The 18,003-nt window shown below is 36.7% G+C and overlaps 1 long non-coding RNA gene across 1 annotated transcript in view; it reads right to left on the reverse strand.

The window, feature by feature from the left end:
* The window catches only part of LOC105537004, a 190,676-nt gene that overhangs the window by 37,982 nt on the left and 134,691 nt on the right, over positions 1-18,003 (reverse strand). The window contains exon 3 of the long non-coding RNA XR_001005656.1: positions 4,866-4,970. This is a non-coding gene — a long non-coding RNA (uncharacterized LOC105537004). The remainder of the gene's footprint in view (positions 1-4,865; positions 4,971-18,003) is intronic.

Genomic DNA, 18,003 nt, shown 5'->3' on the forward strand with positions numbered 1-18,003 from the left:
TTTTTAGGAGAGACGAGGTTTCACCATGTTGGCCAAGTTGGTCTCAAACTCCTGACCTCAGGTGATCCTCCCGCCTCGGTCTCCTAAAGTTCTGGGATTACAGGTGTGGGCCACCATGCCCGGCCAGTCGTTCTTTTAAGTGTTTGCAGTCCTGTTGAGGAATCAAGTCAATAAACAGCTGTTTGCTACAGAATTTGACAAGTGTAATAACAGTGAAAAATCCAGAGTAATCAAAGAACAAACAGGAGGATCACTGTAGTGGCTTGGAAGTGTAGAGCAGGGGAAAGGCTGATAAGAGTTATTCTGAGGTTCAACAGGGCTATCCAGTGGACAGACAATGGGCTGAAGGTAGGAAGAACAAGTGACAAGAACAGTCATGGTAGGTTTACATCCCTATTTGGATTGAGTTGACTCTAAAACTCACAAGTAAAATCACTCATTTTTGTTGTTTCTAGAAATAGCATAACAGACATCCTATCCTTTTTTCTTTTTCTTCTTACTTTATTTTATTGCATTTTATTTTATTTTTTGGGGAAAAGGGTCTCAGTCTATCACCTAGGCTAGAGTGCAGTGGTGTAATCTCGGCTTACTGCAGCCTCTACCTCCCCAGACTCGGGTGATCCTCTCACCTCAGCCTCCTGAGTAGCTGGGACTACAGGCTCTCAACATCATGCACAGCTAATTTTTGTATTTTTTATTTTTTTTTTTTTTAGAAATGGGGTTTCACCAGGTTGCCCAGGCTGGTCTCAAACTCATGGGCTCAAGTGATCCTCTCACCTAAGGCTCCCAAAGTGCTAGGATTACAGGCGTGTGCCGCTCCGCCCAGCTGGCATCCTAGCCTCAGCCCTTGTGGTGGTATTCTTTTATTTGTATATTGTATAAAGTTTTATATGTATTTTTTCTTTATATTAAGGTAACAGTTTTGTTTTTTCCTCCCCTAATTTGTTAGGACTTTGTTACCTCTAAAGCAAGGGTGTCCAATCTTTTGGCTTCCCTGGGCCATGTTGGAAGAAGAATTGTCTTGGGCCACGCTTAAAATACACTAACACTAATGATAGCTGATGAGCTTAAAAAATTGCAAAAGAGTCTCATAATGTTTTAAGAAAGTTTGCAAACTTGTGTTGGGCCTCATTCAAAGTTGTCCTGTGAGCTGTGTGCTGGACAAATTTGCTCTAAAGGAATATCATTTCCTAACAGAGGAGTTCTACTATTAGACTAAACAAATGCATAATTCCGGGAGAACTGTAGAAAACTGAGGATTTTCATAGGTCGAGATTAAGAAGAAAGGAACATATGGTGATAAAAATACTTTATCTGATACATGCCTAATCAAATAAAGTTGCAAAATAAAGAGGCCGGCAAACAGTAGGAGTGTTTATGAAGCACCCATCCTCATTTATTAAGTAAAAATAAATGACTATGACCATAAAATTATAGGAGTCAGCCTTCTTTCAACTGAAATAGCTGGTATGGAACTTGTCCTCTAACTATAAATAGCAAAAGAACCTGAACATATATATTTTACAATTGTTTTCAGGAATTGGAGAATAGACAGATTAGAATTACGATCCCTGAAAGAATGGTGGCTAAGGAGGTAGGTCATAAAATTGTCAAGTTTTCATTTTGGAGGCAATTTTTAGACTATGATTCAGGGAGAGAACCCCAAATAGAGCAGGATGGTATAAATTGATGAAAGGAGAATGAAATTTGGGGAGGCTGAGGCTGCTAGAATTTTCAGGGCAGAGTACTGGGAGGTGTGATCTACACAGACAAAGAATTTCAGAATCTTTAATTCATTGGTTAAATACTAATTTAGGCATGCTTAGGGTCAAATTTCATAAGGCCAGAAAAAGAACAACTGCCGGAGAGCTTTAAGCTAAAAAAAAAAAAAAATCCCAGAGGTCAATAGTGCTGGGAGGTGTTTGAATTCTAACCAGGCAGTAAAAAGTATCATTGAACATTTAGGGCATTCAGTAGAGATCACAGAAAGTCTTGTCTTAGTAGTAAGGCTAAACTAGGATTACAGAAAGACTGCTCTAGACCCATCTTAACAATATTTCAAAACAATCGTGAAAAATATTATGCAAAAGTAGAAGTAATGTATCTGTTTGCCAAAATAAACTTCAACACTAAAGGAAGAAAACAAAATGCAAGTGCTCAACAATGTAACACACGCCGTGTCTAGCATCCACTCACAAATTGCTAACTATGCAAAAATGCATCAATTTATGACCCACACCCAGGAGAAAATTTATCAGTAATAAAATTGTTTATCAATAACATGAAATTAGAAAAAAAGAGCCTTAAAGTAGCTATTTAAAAATCAAAAATAGAGCAAAGGATTTAAAAGAAAATATGAACATCTTGAGAACAGAAACAGAAGACAGAAAAGTAAACAAATGGAACTACTAGGGCTAAAATATACAATAAAATGAAGAAAATCACTGTCAGACTTAAAGCAGATTAGTAGCTGTGGAAGAAAAGAACTATGAACTTGAAAACAAACCAGTAAGTGGCTCACACCTGTAATCTCAGCACTTTGGGAGGCCAAGGTAGGCAAATCACTTGAGGCCAGGAGTTCTAGACCAGCTTGGACAACATGGTGAAACCCCATCTCTACTAGAAATACAAAAATTAGCCAGGCGTGGTGGTGCATGCCTGTGGTCCCAGCTACTTGGGAGGTTGAGGTGGGAGGATCACCTGAGCCTCAGGAGGCTGAGGCTGCAATGAGCGAAGATCACACTACTGCACTCCTGCCTGGGCAACAGAGAGAGGGCCTGTCTCAAAAAAAAAAAAAAAAAAAAAAAGAAAGAAAGAAAAAAAAAAAAGAAAACAAAACAATAAAAACTATTGAAACTCTATTCAAACTGAAGGTTAGGTAAAAGAAAATCTAAAGAAACAAAAATGAACAGAGTGTCTGTGACCTATGAAAAGATATAAAGCATTGTAACAGATGTATAACTGGAGTCTCAGAAAGAGAAAAAAGAGATAGGGATGGGGAAAAAAAGCATTTTAGAAAAGAATGTACTCCACATCATTCATGAAAATTAACTCAAAATTAAGTATAGACATGTATGTATGTGCAAATCTGTACAACTTTTGGAAGCAAACATAGGAAAAACTTTTTGTCTGTTGCACAACCAAATATTTTGACAGAAGAAGCACAAGCCATGAAATAAAAAAAAAATGTATACATAAAATTAGACTTTGGAAACAACTAAAAATATATGCCCTTTAAAGTAAACTGTTAAAGAAAAGTCAAACCACTTAAGTAAAGGAAATACTTTTGATATATATAAATCTGTTAAAAGGCCTGTGTTCAGGAAAGACAGACACTTCACAAAAGAAAATATAAAATGGCCAATAATGACATAAAAGATGTTCAACATCTGTAGCCATCAAGGAAATTCAAATTTAAACTACAATGATATCTTACTACACACCAGGGGTGTCTAATTTTTTGGCTTTCTTGGGCCACATTGGAAGAAGAAGAATTGTCTTGGGCCACACATAAAATACAGTAACACTAATGATAACTGATGAGCTAAAAAAAATTGCAAAGATATCTCATAATATTTTAAGAAAGTTTATGAATTTGTGTTGGGCCGCATTGAAATGCATCCTGGGTGGTGGGTTGGACAAGCTTGCTATAAACTGCCAGAATGGCTAAAATTAAAAAGTCTAATGGTTCCAAAAGTTGGTTAAGATATGGAGGAACTGGAATGCCCTCATATTGGCAGTGGGAACAAAATGCTACAACCATTTTGGAAAACAATGTGCTGTTTTTGTTATGTTTTGTTTTACAGTTAAACACACACTTACCATGTGATCCAACAATTTCCTTCCTAGGTATTTACCCAAGGTAAACTGAAACACACACTCAGACAATAATTTGTATATGAATGTTCATAGCGTCTTTATTCATAATTGCCAAAAACTCGGAACAATCAAAATGTCTATCAACAGGTGAATTAATAAAGAAATGATGGTTTATTCATATAATGGGATCCTATTTAGTTAAAAGGAACAAACCACTGATACAGCTAACAATGTGGATGAATCTCAAAATCATACTAAAGGGAAAAAAGACAAAGACACAGAAGAGTGTCTGTCTGATCTCCTTTAAGATCAATGGTTGCCTGGGACAAGACTGCAAAGAAGCAGGAGAAAACATTTTGGCATGATGGAGATATTTTATTTCATGATTGAGGGGGTGGTTACATGAGTCCATACATATGTAAAAACTCATTGAACTGCACACTTAGAATGGGTGTATTTGTTGTACAGTTATGTGTTGTTTAATGAAGGGTGTGGATTCTGAGAAATGCATCAGTATGCAATTGAGTGACTATGCCGACATAGAGTGTACTTACACAAGCCTAGATGGTCAGCCTACTACACACACACCTAGGCTAGATAGCATATGGCTTATTGCTCTTAGGCTACAAACCTGCAAAGCATGTTACTGTACTGAATACTGTAGGCAATAGTAACACAGTAGTGTTTGCGAACCAAAACACAGAAGAAATAGCTAAACAGCAGGAAAGGTATAGTAAAAATGCAGTATAATCTTATGGGACTACCTTCGAATATGTGGTCCATCTTTGACTGAAAAGTCACTACGAGGCACGTGACTGACTGTACATAAAATAAGCCTCAGTAAAGTTGTTTTAAAATAAGATTAAAAAGTTCATAAGACAGGAAACCTAAAACTGAGATCGAGAACTTTCATAATAGAATATAAATTCTTATTAAATGAGCAGACACTGTTTTGAAGAATTGATGCTCAACAATCCACAAGCAAGCGTGGTATTTAATTCACGGTTATATGTATGATTTGTCTGTCTAATAATGTTAAATCTTACCTCACTCTTCAATCCAAACCTTATCTTTATTTCCCTGTCTTAGATTGCCCAGTACACTAGGGAAAGACAGCATCAATATTAGGCATACAGATGGTTTGTTAATGGCTGTGTGAAACTAAGAAAAATTATAATGTTCTTCATTATGCAGATTATTATAAAGAGATAATTTGCATATTGATGTAAGTATATTTTGTTCCTAGGGATGTTAGACTCATAATTATTCCTACATTTTTTAATGCTCAGGTTGTAAGGCTTTATTTCAAAACATTTAGCATTTATATCCCACTCAAATATAAAATTACAATTCTAGCCAAGTTCTAGGAAACAGCATAAAAAGGGTAATAGAATATATTTTAAGTGATTCAGGTGGAGTGTATTGATTATAGAAGATATTATACATAAATAAAAGCTTTTAAAGGTTAATGCTTTCTGTGTCTGTTTGGTAATTCCAAACACCCTCTTTACTCCCGCTATTAACCTAGCACATTAAAACGTGGCATTTAAAAATGGCTTACCATAGTGTCTTTAGTAGATAAAAGGAACCCTGAATAATGAAATTGAGACAGCTAAGTGTAAAGGGGTCCCCGGAAAAACTCCAACTGGCCTGTGCATTGGGAGGAGTGCGCACTGGGTTGGGACCTCAAGAAGTTTGCGCCGTTTGCATGGGAGGAGAGAAGCCTGGCCTCTCCTGTTCCAGGGTGGAACCTAGAATTCAATCTGCTAGGTGGGAAGTCTATCCTAGCAGCACTCTCGCTCTGCTGAGAGTCCTGTTTCCCCTTTTTTTCCTTTTGCCCAAGAAATTCCATTTTTCTCACCCTTCGAAGTGTCTGTGAGCCTGATCTCTCATCGCCATGTGCCAAGAACCTGGTTTTCAGCTGAACTAAGGAGAAAGTCCTACAACAAAACGTTGATAATAAATGAGGGATGGATGCCTAAACTCCTCCTTTTGGTTGTATGGTTACCACTCTTATCACTAACCAGGACTATCCAATTATATAAAAAATGTTCAATAATGATGATGGTAATAAACAATTGCACAAATTATTAGGAGATTAAATATGGTGGACAAAGCAGTTTTTATTGATACTAGTATTTGTATACATTTATGGAGTACATGTATATTTTGTTCTATGCATATACTGTATAATGATCAAGTTTGGGTATTTGGGGTGTGTTGGGAACATTTCAAGTCCTCTTTTCTAGCAACTTTGAAATATATAACTTTGAATATACAATATGCTAACTATGACCATGCTGCTCTGCCATTGAACATTAGAATGTATCCCTTCTCACTAACTGTACGTTTGTACCCATTAACCAACCCCTCCCACCCACAGGCACACCCTTCCCAGCCTCCAGTATCTATTATTATTCTACTTTCTATATCCATGAGATTAACTTTTTTAGTTCCTACGTATGAGTAAGAACATGCCACGTTTGTTTTTCTGTATCTGCCTTCACTTAGAACTTTCATTTAACATAATGGCCTCCAGTTCCATTCATGTTGCTGTAAATGACACTCTCAGTTTAAAAAAATATTAAAATTAGAGGAAACATTATGAGTTAATTGAAAAATCAAGGCCAGGAAAGGTGGCTCACGCCTGTAATCTCAGCACTTCGGGAGGCCGAGGCGGGCGGATCACGAGGTCGGGAGATCAAGACCATCCTGGCTAACACGGTGAAACCCTGTCTTTACTAAAAATACAAAAAATTAACCGGGTGTGGTGGCGGGCGCCTGTAGTCCCAGCTACTCGGGAGGCTGAGGCGGGAGAATGGCGTGAACCCACGAGGTGGAGCTTGCAGTGAGCCGAGATTGTGCCACTGCACTCCAGCCTGGGTGACAGAGCAAGACTCCATCTCAAAAAAGAAAGAAAAAGAAAAAAGAAAAATCAACCAATATGTATTTCCAGAAAAGAGAAGAAAACCATTATTATAAAGATAAATATTCAGAATTTATTTAGTTTGTAAACCTACCTCTTGTCTACTTTAATCTGAAAGAAGTTATATAACATGTAATAACTATGACAGTATAGGATAAAGGCCCTTATCTCCATTTTGTAGTATCTATTAATTTCTCCAAGGAAGCACTGAACAAAGTGCACTTAATTAAAACCACATCTGGGCTGGGCGCAGAGGTTCATGCCTGTAATCCCAGTACTTTGGGAAGCCAAGGCAGGCGAATCACCTGAGGTCAGAAGTTCAAGACCACCATGACCAACATGGAAAAACCCTGTCTCTACTAAAAATACAAAAATTGGCTGGGTGTGGAGGCGCACACCTGTAGTTCCAGCTACTCAGGAGGCTGAGGCAGGAGAATCACTTGAATGTGGGAAGTTTGGGCAACAGACAGAGACTCCGTCTTAACAAAATAAAACAAAACAAAACACATACGTACATAATTTTGATACTTCATTAACCTTCTGGGCTTTCATAACTAAGTAATGAATCAGATATGATAATTCAGATGTTTTAGGTTCAATAAGCCCCATATTAGAACTGAATTTCAATGGAAATATTTATAAGACACTTTTGGTTATAGAATGGAATATGTGACTATGTGACTGGGTTACCACTGGGCTCTTCTTTTCTTTAAGCAAGAACATTCATCCACACTCTCATGGTAAACACCAGTTGTTGGCGTTAAAATTGCTTATACCATACTGGAGCAAATATACAACTCTGGAACACATGAAGACCATCCACAGATGTTTATATTAAGAAACCATGGCTTATAAAGAAGAGTATAACTCTGCAATACTAAAAAACATTCTTCAGAAGTAAAAAGCCTTCCCAGAAGCAATGCACGAAGTGTATGAAGGAGAAGCTCTTTACGCTTCTGAGTCACTCAAACACTATTTTATTCATCAAAAAAAGAGTTTCACTGGGAAACAAGCTATTTTTTCTTCTTTTTTTTGACATGGATTCTCGTTCTGTTGCCCAGGCTGGAGTGCAGTGACATGATCTTGGCTCACTGCAACCTCCGCCTCCCAGGTTCAAGCGATTCTCCTGCCGCCTTGGCCTCCCAATCTCAAGTAGCTGGGATTATAGGTGTATGCCACCACACTTGACTAATTTTTTGTATTTTTAGAAAAGATGGGGTTTTACCATGTTGCCCAGGCTGGTCTCAAATTCCTGACCTCAGGTGGTTCACCCCCCTTGGCCTCCCAATGACTGGGATTAGAGGAGTTGGTTTTATATTTTTTATTTTTATTTTTGGGGACAGAGTCTCATTCTATCGCCCACGCTGGAGTGTAGTGGCATGATCTCAGCTCACTGCAACCTCCGCCTCCCAGGTTCAAACAATTCTCTGCCTCAGACTCCTGAGTACCTAGGATTACAGGCGCCCACCACCATACCTGGCTAATTTTTTTGTATTTTTAGTGGAGATGGGTTTTCACCATCTTGGCCAGGCTGGTCTTGAACTCCTGACCTCACGATCCACCTGTACAAGCGTTGGTTTACATATTGTTTCATCACCCAGGTATTAAACCCAGTACCCAATAGTTACGTTTTCTGCTCCCCTCACTCCTCTCACCCTCCATCCTCAAGCAGGCCCCAGCATCTCTTGTTCCTCCTCTGTGTGTCCATGTGTTCTTATCATTTAGCTCCCACTTATAAGTGAGAACATGTGGTATTTGGTTTTCTGTTCCTGCATTAGTTTGCTAAGGATAATAGCCTCCAGTTCCATCCATGTTCCTACAAAAGACATGATCATTTTTTTTATGACTGCATAGTATTCCATAGTGTATATGTACCACATTTTCCTCATCTGACCTGTCATTGATAGGCATTTAGGTTGATTCCATGTCTTTGCTATTGTGAATAGTGCTCCAATGAACATTTGCATCATGTGTCCTCACGGTAGAACGATTTATATTCCTCTAGGTATACACCAAGTGATGGAATTGCTGGGTCAAATGATAGTTCTGCTTTTAGCTGTCTGAGGAATTGCCATAGTGCTTTCCATATGGTTAAGCTAAATTACACTCCCACCAACAGTGTATAAGTGTTTTTTTTCCTCTGCAACCTCACCAGCGTCTGTTATTTTTTGACTTTTTAATAATCATTCTGACTGATATGAGATGGTATCTCATTGTAGTTTTTATTTGCATTTCTCTAAGATCAGTGATATTGAACTCTTTTTTCATACTAGTTAGCTGCATGTGTGTCTTCTTTTGAGAAGTGTCCCTGTTCTTTGCCTACTTTTTAATGGGGTTGTTTTTCTCTTCTAAATTTGTTTAAGTTCCTCAAAGATACTTTGTCAGGTGCATAGTTTGCAAAAATTTTCTCCCATTCTAAATATTGTCTGTTTACTCTGTTGATAGTTTCATTTGCTGTGCAGAAGCTCGTAGGTTTAATTAGATCTCACATGTCAATTTTGGTTTTTGTTGTGATTGCTTTTGGCATCTTTGTCATGAAACTTCGTTTGTTCCCATGTCCAGGATGGTATTGCCTAGGTTGTCTTCCAAGGTTTTTATAATTTTGGGTTTCACATTTAAATCTTTAATCCATCTTGAGTTGATTTTTGTGTATGGTTTAAGAAAGGAGTCTAGCTTCAATCTTCTGCATATGGCTAGCTAGTTATCTCAGCATCGTTTGTTGAATTGGGAGTTATTTACCCATTGCTCATTTTTGTCAGCTTTGTTGAAGATCAGGTGGTCGTAGATGTGTGGCCTTATTTCTTGGCTTTCTATTTTGTTCCATTGATCTCCAACTGATAAACAACTTCAGCAAAGTTGTGGGATACAAAATCAATGAACAAAAATCACTAGCATTCCTATACACCAACAACAGCCAAACCAAGAGCCAGATCTACAAAGGCAATCCCATTCGCAATTGTCACAAAAAGAATAAAAAACCTAAGAAAACAGCTAACCAGGGGAGAGGTGAAAGATCTCTACAATGAGAATTACAAAACACTGCTCAAAGAAATCAGAGAATGGACAAACAAATGAAAAAAGATTCCATGCTCATGGATAGGAAGAATCAATATCAATAAAATGGCCATACTGCTCAAAGCAATTTATAGATTCAATGCTATCTCTATCAAACTACCAATGACATTTTTCACAAAACTAGAAAAAACTATGTTAAAATTAATATGAAACAAACAAAAAAAAGCCCAAATAGCAAAGGAAATCCTAAGCAAAAAGAACAAAACTGGAGGCATCACTTTTCCTGATTTCAAACTGTACTACAAGGCTACTGTAACCAAAACAGCATGGTGCTGGTACAAACACAGGCACAGAAACGGACCATTTTTAAGAGACTTTGACAATATCTACAAACAGTAAACTTCAGCTAATAATCATAATTTGTACTTTTGTCATTAAGGAATGCACTGAATCAATTGTATTAGTTTTGCAAAAGAAGGAGCTCAGAGCTAAGCTGCTTAGAATTGGTATCAGGGACTCTGTAATACCATCAGTGATGCAGACAGACTCCTTCCAGCTTTCTGTTCAGAGGTCTATGGTGCAGCACTCATATGCATGGCTGTTGCCTTATGGTCACAAGTTGGATTGTCTAAAACCAGCATATTAAGTAGGAAGAAGTAGAAGAACAAAAGTTGTTTACCAATGTAACTGAGTCTCTTTTAAAGAGTTTTTCTTGAAGTCTCTCCCAGGACCTTCCACTTTTGTTTCTTTTGTTTCATTGGCCAGAATGATCACGTGGCTGCTTCTACCTGCAAAGGAGGTTGGGAAATGCAATTTGTAGCTGGCTACATACAGCTTCAGTGAAAATCAGGTTATATTACAAAAATTGAATGGGAAATAGACATTGAGAAGGTGAGCAGAAATGTCTGCCATGGTGATCAGCAATTTGCGTGAACAATAGAAATGCTGCATCTGTAGAGCATGATGGGATTATTTTAACTTTCTCTAAGAAACAAAAGTCTTTTATACTGAAATTTTAATCTGAATTATTTGCTGTGAGGGCCAATGCTGTGCTTCACTGTTTAGCTTTATTAATCAAATGAGTGTGTTTGAAAACAGTTTGTAATACTAGATTTTAAATAAAAATGCTTTCTTTTGGCAACAAGTACACCTGGACAAATCCTGTTTGTAATATAGATTAGCACTTTTGCCAAATTATCTCACAGCATATTATGTACTTAGTGGGTATTTTTTCAAAAATTAGATTTGTATATCATATTCCAAATGGTTTGTGTTCATTTAAAAAAAAAAAAAAGAAGTGTAAGTGCCTCTGGTGCCCTGCTATGATGAGGTATTTCCAAAAGTCCTGTAACTAAAACATGGCACTTATAACTAATCCATTTAAAATGAATTGTACATACGTGAGCATTTGCATTAAACATAATTAGCTAACCACAGCCTCTGCTTATGTCTGTATGGTATGTGTAATCTGTTTATAGAACAGGGCAGATGACATAATGTAGATTTTGGCAAATAATCACATTCTCCTTCCACAAATAACATTTGAAATGATAAAAACAACATACAGATGAATAGCTCCCAATAGGTAAAATCGTTATAACCCACATTTGGCAACACAGTTTTAATCCCATTTCTTGGCCATATATTTTGAGAGGGAGATGTACAATTCTAGTTTATGGCTCAATATTTCACTTTGACAGAAAGCCACTCTCAGGCTTCAAGGATTTGAGACCAGGAAATACTGCAGTTGGAAAGGATGAGGGGTGCATGAAAAAGCTGAAGTCTGGGTTGGGCCACATGCTCCAGGTTAGCCTTGCTAAAAATGCCAACACCAGGATCCAACGCACAGTCTCAACCTCATTGTGCCCACCTCCAAATCCTTTGAAACAGAGTCCAATGATAGATGCTCTCTCCTTTGCCCCCAAAAAAGAATGTCATCTTCCTCCCTTCTCTGCTTCCTGCCACATGACAGTGTGGAAGCTCCTATTACATCCCCAAAGTGGAAGGACATATCTTATCCCTAGTTTTATTTGAATTGATGGATTGCCATTATCACTAATTGGTGTTGCCATTTGTCACTAATTTTCATCAATATATCCTCCTAGGATCCCAATTACTGCTAATTGAATTCCCAGTTACTTTCTTATGAGTAAAGTTTCCCATTCCTTGAAGAGAGTCTTTAAATGAACACACCTGTCTTCCTGATTATGAAATATTTCCTATTCATTCTAAGTAATTGTGAATGTTTAGAAAGGTAAAGGGAAAGATTTTAAATTATCTAAAATTTAGAGATAACAGTTGTTAGTATTTTTAATGTATTTCTTTTTTCTATGTATAGACATTTAAAAATTCATGACAATTGACAATTGAGATACAGATAATAATATAACTTGTTTTCCAATGTCACTAAATATTCTTTGTAACATTCTAGGTATCTTGTCATGCCAGAATTGTGCTAATTGGATTGCTATTGTTTTCATTGTTGATATTATAATTAATAGCAATCTTTATACAAAAATAGTATCTGTGTTTTTGACGATTTCCTTAAGCTTGATGTATCATTTGTCATGTTTTCAATGCCTAGTAAAAGATGAACAAACTCTGTATGTTGTTTAAAAAGGTATTTACTAATTCACTTAACAAAAACTCTCACTATTACAGGGTAGTATACAAAAAATTGATTTAAATTCTCACTTCGGGCAATTTCTCTTTCCAAAAAGAATGTACAATGACATACACTCTCAACTTTGGCCAGCGGATCAGATTCTAGTTCTCTTCAATCGTTTCTTGCAACCACTCCAGAGAATGGTTGTAATGCAAGGAAGTCCACTTCTTGCAGGTGTCCGCAGATTTCCATGCTCTAGCACTTCTATTTCCTGTCAAAAAGACGTTGAGATCCTGCTGTGAACAAGATTTGGGTAGAAGGGGAACATGAGGTCAACAGTTTGCTTGTACAACCTATTTGATTGGATGAAATTGCCCTTTTATTCAAAAAGGAGACTGTGTCAAACTACCTTATAGAATTGTTGAGGTTTTAGCTAGATAATTGTCTGGTACACAGTGAAAATTCAAATCACATTAAATGTTTTAACCTTAAAGATCCTGAAAGATGGCCTGAGAGACATATATGATAATCCCTTTATATTCAAGAGGCCATGGGATGCTTGGGAAACAAATTAATTAGAATAGGGAATACAACATAATTAACTAACTGCAAAATGTACTTTCATGAGAGGATTAAATAATCAGAGACTATAGTGAGGATACTAACAACATATTCTCCAACAAATTCTTTTCCAGAACATATACTCCAGCATATTCTCCACTGTTGTCCAGGGTGGTTAAGCCACTTGCCCAGGTGTCATATTTAGTTTGTGGTGAAAACAGGATAAGAATTCACTTTTCCCCATGCTGTATGTGGTGTTCTTCTCCTACATCACGTTGCCATTGCAATGTCACCGTGTGCTAACATTTTGTGCTTTTATTTTCATGAGGATTCAGCAGATTTGGGGTGGTGGCTCAGAAATATGTAGTTTCAACAACCTCTTAAATGATTCCTTCCTGTGGACCACCCTTTAAGAAACACTATTTTGAATGATGTGGCTACTTTATTTCTGGCAGTTTTTATTTCCATGTGCTGGCAAAATAGATATAAATGGAGCAAAATCTTTTTAAAAGCATGTTGATGTCTTCAGTTTACAAATTGGTCGATTCCTAATTCCAGAGCTACAAAGAGAGTTAATGTTTCTTCTTTGGTTCGGATCAGGTCTGTTTCTTATCTTGCATGAAATTGTTTGTGAGAATTAAGTTACTATCAATATGGAAAAAAGGTGAAAAACACAAATTGACATGTATGCCCAGCTGGAAAATATATTTAAAGACTTTCCTTTATATGTATCACCTGTATCGATTTCTACTTAACACAACACCAGGGGAGATGCTACTTCCCAGAATACAGTTCACCATCAGACTCCTCCGTGGTTCCTCCTACCTGGAACATTTTCTGGGGTTGGAGTCTCTGAACTGATGCTGAGAGAGAAAAGCTTAAGGAAGTAATCACCAGCACTCTGGCGACCTCCAAAATCAACTCTGGTGCAAAAGCAAAATTACTGCCTGATTTTCTACAAAGTCTGAGGCCTTGAGGTGGAGGAAAGATGAGGGAAAGAAGAGAAGTTTTCAGGATCAAGACAGTTTTCTGGACCCATGGCTGTGCTGGGCCTTTGGACAATGTCAAAAAACAAGTTAAGAGGCTTCCTATGCACTAAAAATACAGAATTAAATTAAATGTTTTCTTTGTCTCTAAGGACTGACAGGCAACCAAATGAACAATGACAGTCCAGAGTAATGAGGACTGTCATGGATAATGCATGGTACTAAAGGAGACACAGAAGAGAAGTAAATAACCCCGTTGCTTAGATAGTATATGCTTTGGGGAAAAAAAAAAACAAAAAGCAAAACACGGGTCACTGGGAGGTGACTGGCATGACAACATGGCATTCATGCAAGATGTAAGCTGCATCCATAGGCATGGATATGATCCAAAGGAAAAAGACACTGTGATACCCAAGTATAAAATCCTTTGTAGACAGCTAAAGAAGAATGACCTTGGGCAATTCATGCAGAAGGGAAATGGGAAAGTAAATTTTAATGGAAGCACATACAAATGTGAACATACAGTTGTGAGGAAAATGATTTGAAATTGTGTCCTGGTTCTCTCACTACTGAGCTGTGTATGTCAAGTTATATTCCATCTCTGGATCTCATTCCTCAGGCATAAGGCAAGATGGGTGGACAGGATGGATTCTGAAGTCCACTCCAGCTCTAATATTCTCTGGTTCTGTCTCAGTCATAGGAAGCAGAAACAATACACAGCTTCAGTTAAAGAGTCACCATCAAAGAAAGTGGAGCAGCTCTCACCTCTATAGTGAGGGAAGAAAGGAAGCAGCCACCGAACAATGGCAGGTCCCCAAGGGAAGCATAGTTGGTGGGTATATTACAGATGTTGGAAATTTAAAAATAATATTTGTCATGTATATTGAGATGTGAAGTTTCAGGCTAATATAATAGCAAAAATGAATAAAGTTAATTTTTCCTGACTTAAAAAACAGTAATAATAAGGAAAAATTCTTTTCCAGAAAGGAAAAGTATGCATTTAAAATGAAGCTAAAAAGAATAAAACGAATGGGGCTGATGGTTCTTAGCAGTCATATGTTTGCAAGTCAGCTGTTTATAATAAGCTTAGACTTTAAATTGATTAATTATTTTATTGAGCTGGCTTTTCTTTTGAAAACAGTTACCTCAAATAGTGTGAAAATGGATCCAGATGTAGTTGCTTCTTTGAGATTATTGGGACTATATGAGCAAATGGAAGATAGGTCATTTGATTATAAAAATAATTAAGGATTCGTTTTATGTTTGGAAATATCTGAAACAGTTTTAGCATTAAAGGCACAATACGTAAATTTAAAAAGACAATTAGCTTATTTGTAATATTGAATTGGTATTATCACTAACATTGGTATTATCATTATTATTGAAGATTCATGTATTCATGTGGTAATTCAGTTTGCAGAGTTAATTATTTATTTCTTCCCTTTAAAATGTAGTAAAAAATGTGTGGCACTATCTTCAGTAGCTAAACTTCATAAGGATGTTACAATAGGCCTTTGTTTACAGAGGCAAAAAGATTATGAGACTTTACAGTAACTGAAGAGAGCATTTATTTAATTACAGATATTTTCACTATAATTTTAGAGGAAATACACAATTACATAAACACTGAATATAATATCTTTTTAATTTGCATACTGTGGGCTTAAATGTGTACTCTAAAGTAAACCAGAGCCATAATTATACAGACTTTTGAAGTTAATGCCTAATCTTTTCACCAAATATAATAATCTATTATTTTGTTTGTAAATATGTTAATATATCAACACTTTTAGCCACTAATATATGTTGAATTCTTGAGAATAACTATTTATACTTTCCTATCCTTTTGAAATATCTACATAATTTCACCTGGTTAATATTTTGGAAGAACATAATTGGCAACTTTAAAAAAAATCCTTATTATTAAATTGTATTTGAAGTTCTATGTAGAATACACTGCTTAGTTTGGAATTTATAAAGCTGTATTTCAAGAATCTGTCTTTCTACTTTGAACTATAATTGATATGCTTATGCTATTTAACAATTCTATGCACACTGAAGTGGTTTGTTCAGTACATATTGCTAAGATATTTTGTACAGTATTTTCTATAATCCATACTTTATAACTACTGAATAAAATAATTGATTTACTTATTTGAATTTTCTGTAATATACAGTGGATCTTCAAGCATATGAGGATTTTAAAATCTTAAAAGAGTTTCTGGGGATTACTCTGCATTTCATTTCTTAAAGACTTGATTCTCTTAATAAGTCGTCATTGTCTACTATGATTAAGGCATGAGAATTCACACCCGAACTTGTATGAACTCTGCCTTCAGAGAACTTACAAATTAAGGGGAAATAGAACACATGCACCATCAAATAAGACGGAAAGACAATAGAAAGTCATATGCTTTATAACAGAGAAATAAACAAATTCAGAAAACATGAAACTGCAAAAATGATGAGAGCCAGATAAGAAATAAAGGGGCTTGAGTCTCTTCTACTTCCTCCTTAATCTCACTCTCAGCAAAGAGCTACCTTGCTTCCTGCTTCACTGGGAAAACAAAAGTGATCAAAAGGGAACTTCTGATAAATACCACCACTGCTTCTACTCACCTCCTTGTTCCTGTACCATCAACTTCGCATCATCACCAGTTACTGTGGATGACCTCTCCATATCCCTATTCAAGGTCAGTCCCTTCATTTGCTCTCAAAGTTCCATTCCCTCCAGGGACATTTTTCCAGCAACCATCCCCTCTGTGTCCTGTATCATTAAGTTTTCTCTCCCTTTGAATTATACAGAGCAGCATAGAAACATTGTTATTTCTCCCATATATTTTATTTAAAAATTGTCTTTTAACCTCATTTTCATCTCCAGCTGACACAATATTCCTTGTCTTCACTTTATAAAATCCCTTGTAAGAATTTTCTCAACTCGCTATTTCCAAAAGAATTTTGAACATGTTCTGGGTGAGGATCCCCCACTCATCTACCAAAAATTCTTTTGTCAAAATCGCTATGGATATCTTCTTTGACAGATCCCTTCTTAGTTTTCATCTTCATTATCTGTCACTTATTTTCAGCATTGGGCACCATCGATGGCTTCCACTTGAAACCCTTTTTCCACTTGGCTTTCAGGATGGCACACACACACATGGTTTTCCTCTAACTTCCCATCCTTTCCTTCTTAGTATCTGTTACTGTTTCTCCTCATTATCTGACCTCTTCATTGAATCCCAGGACTCAGTCCTTAGATCACTTTATACTGCTGTCCATTCTCACTCCCATGATGCTCTCACCCAGTCTCCTTGCTTTAGAGATCATCTTTACGTTGATGGCTCCAGCCTGCAACCCCATCCCATTATCCTACAACCTAGCTGATAAAGTTGCAGAATTAACAAATAAAAATACAAGATACATAGTGAAATGGGAATTTTGGACCACCAATGAATAATTTTTAGTATAAGTATGTACCATTATTTATCTAGGATATACTTATATTAAACAATTTTTAAATAAGAAATTTTAACTCCCCTGATAATCCTGTATTTTATCTGATCAGACTACTACCTGACATCTCCAATTTGATGTCAAAAAAATGTCTCAAATGTAAAATATCCTAAACTGTGCTCCACACATTCCAACAAACACCATTTTATCTTGTTGTCTTCCTTGTCTCCGTTAAAGGCAACTCCTTTCTCCCAACTTCTCAGACCCAAATCAGTTATCTTGACTTCTGTCTTATACTCACATACACAGTGAATCCATCATCACATCTCATTATGTCTAACCTCAGATACCACATGTTCAGAATTTGGCCTTTTCTCATGGCCCCTCTGCAGCTACCTTGGCTCCAGCGGCCACAATCTCATCTCCTAATTGTCTCTCTGCTTCAGCCTCTGGCTCCTTTCATTGTGTGTTTTCAAAACAACAACTAAAATACGTAAATGGATGGGTAAGGATAGGTGCCAATATAAAGGATGCAACTGCTTCAAAAGCGCCAACCTTAGATACAAAACTTTAGAAATGAAAACATGTGGATTTGAATCTTGTCCAGGTTGTTTTCAACAACTTTTTTAACAAGCAAA

This window comes from Mandrillus leucophaeus, unplaced genomic scaffold (genome assembly GCF_000951045.1).
Source record: "Mandrillus leucophaeus isolate KB7577 unplaced genomic scaffold, Mleu.le_1.0 Scaffold167, whole genome shotgun sequence".
NCBI lineage: Eukaryota > Metazoa > Chordata > Mammalia > Primates > Cercopithecidae > Mandrillus > Mandrillus leucophaeus.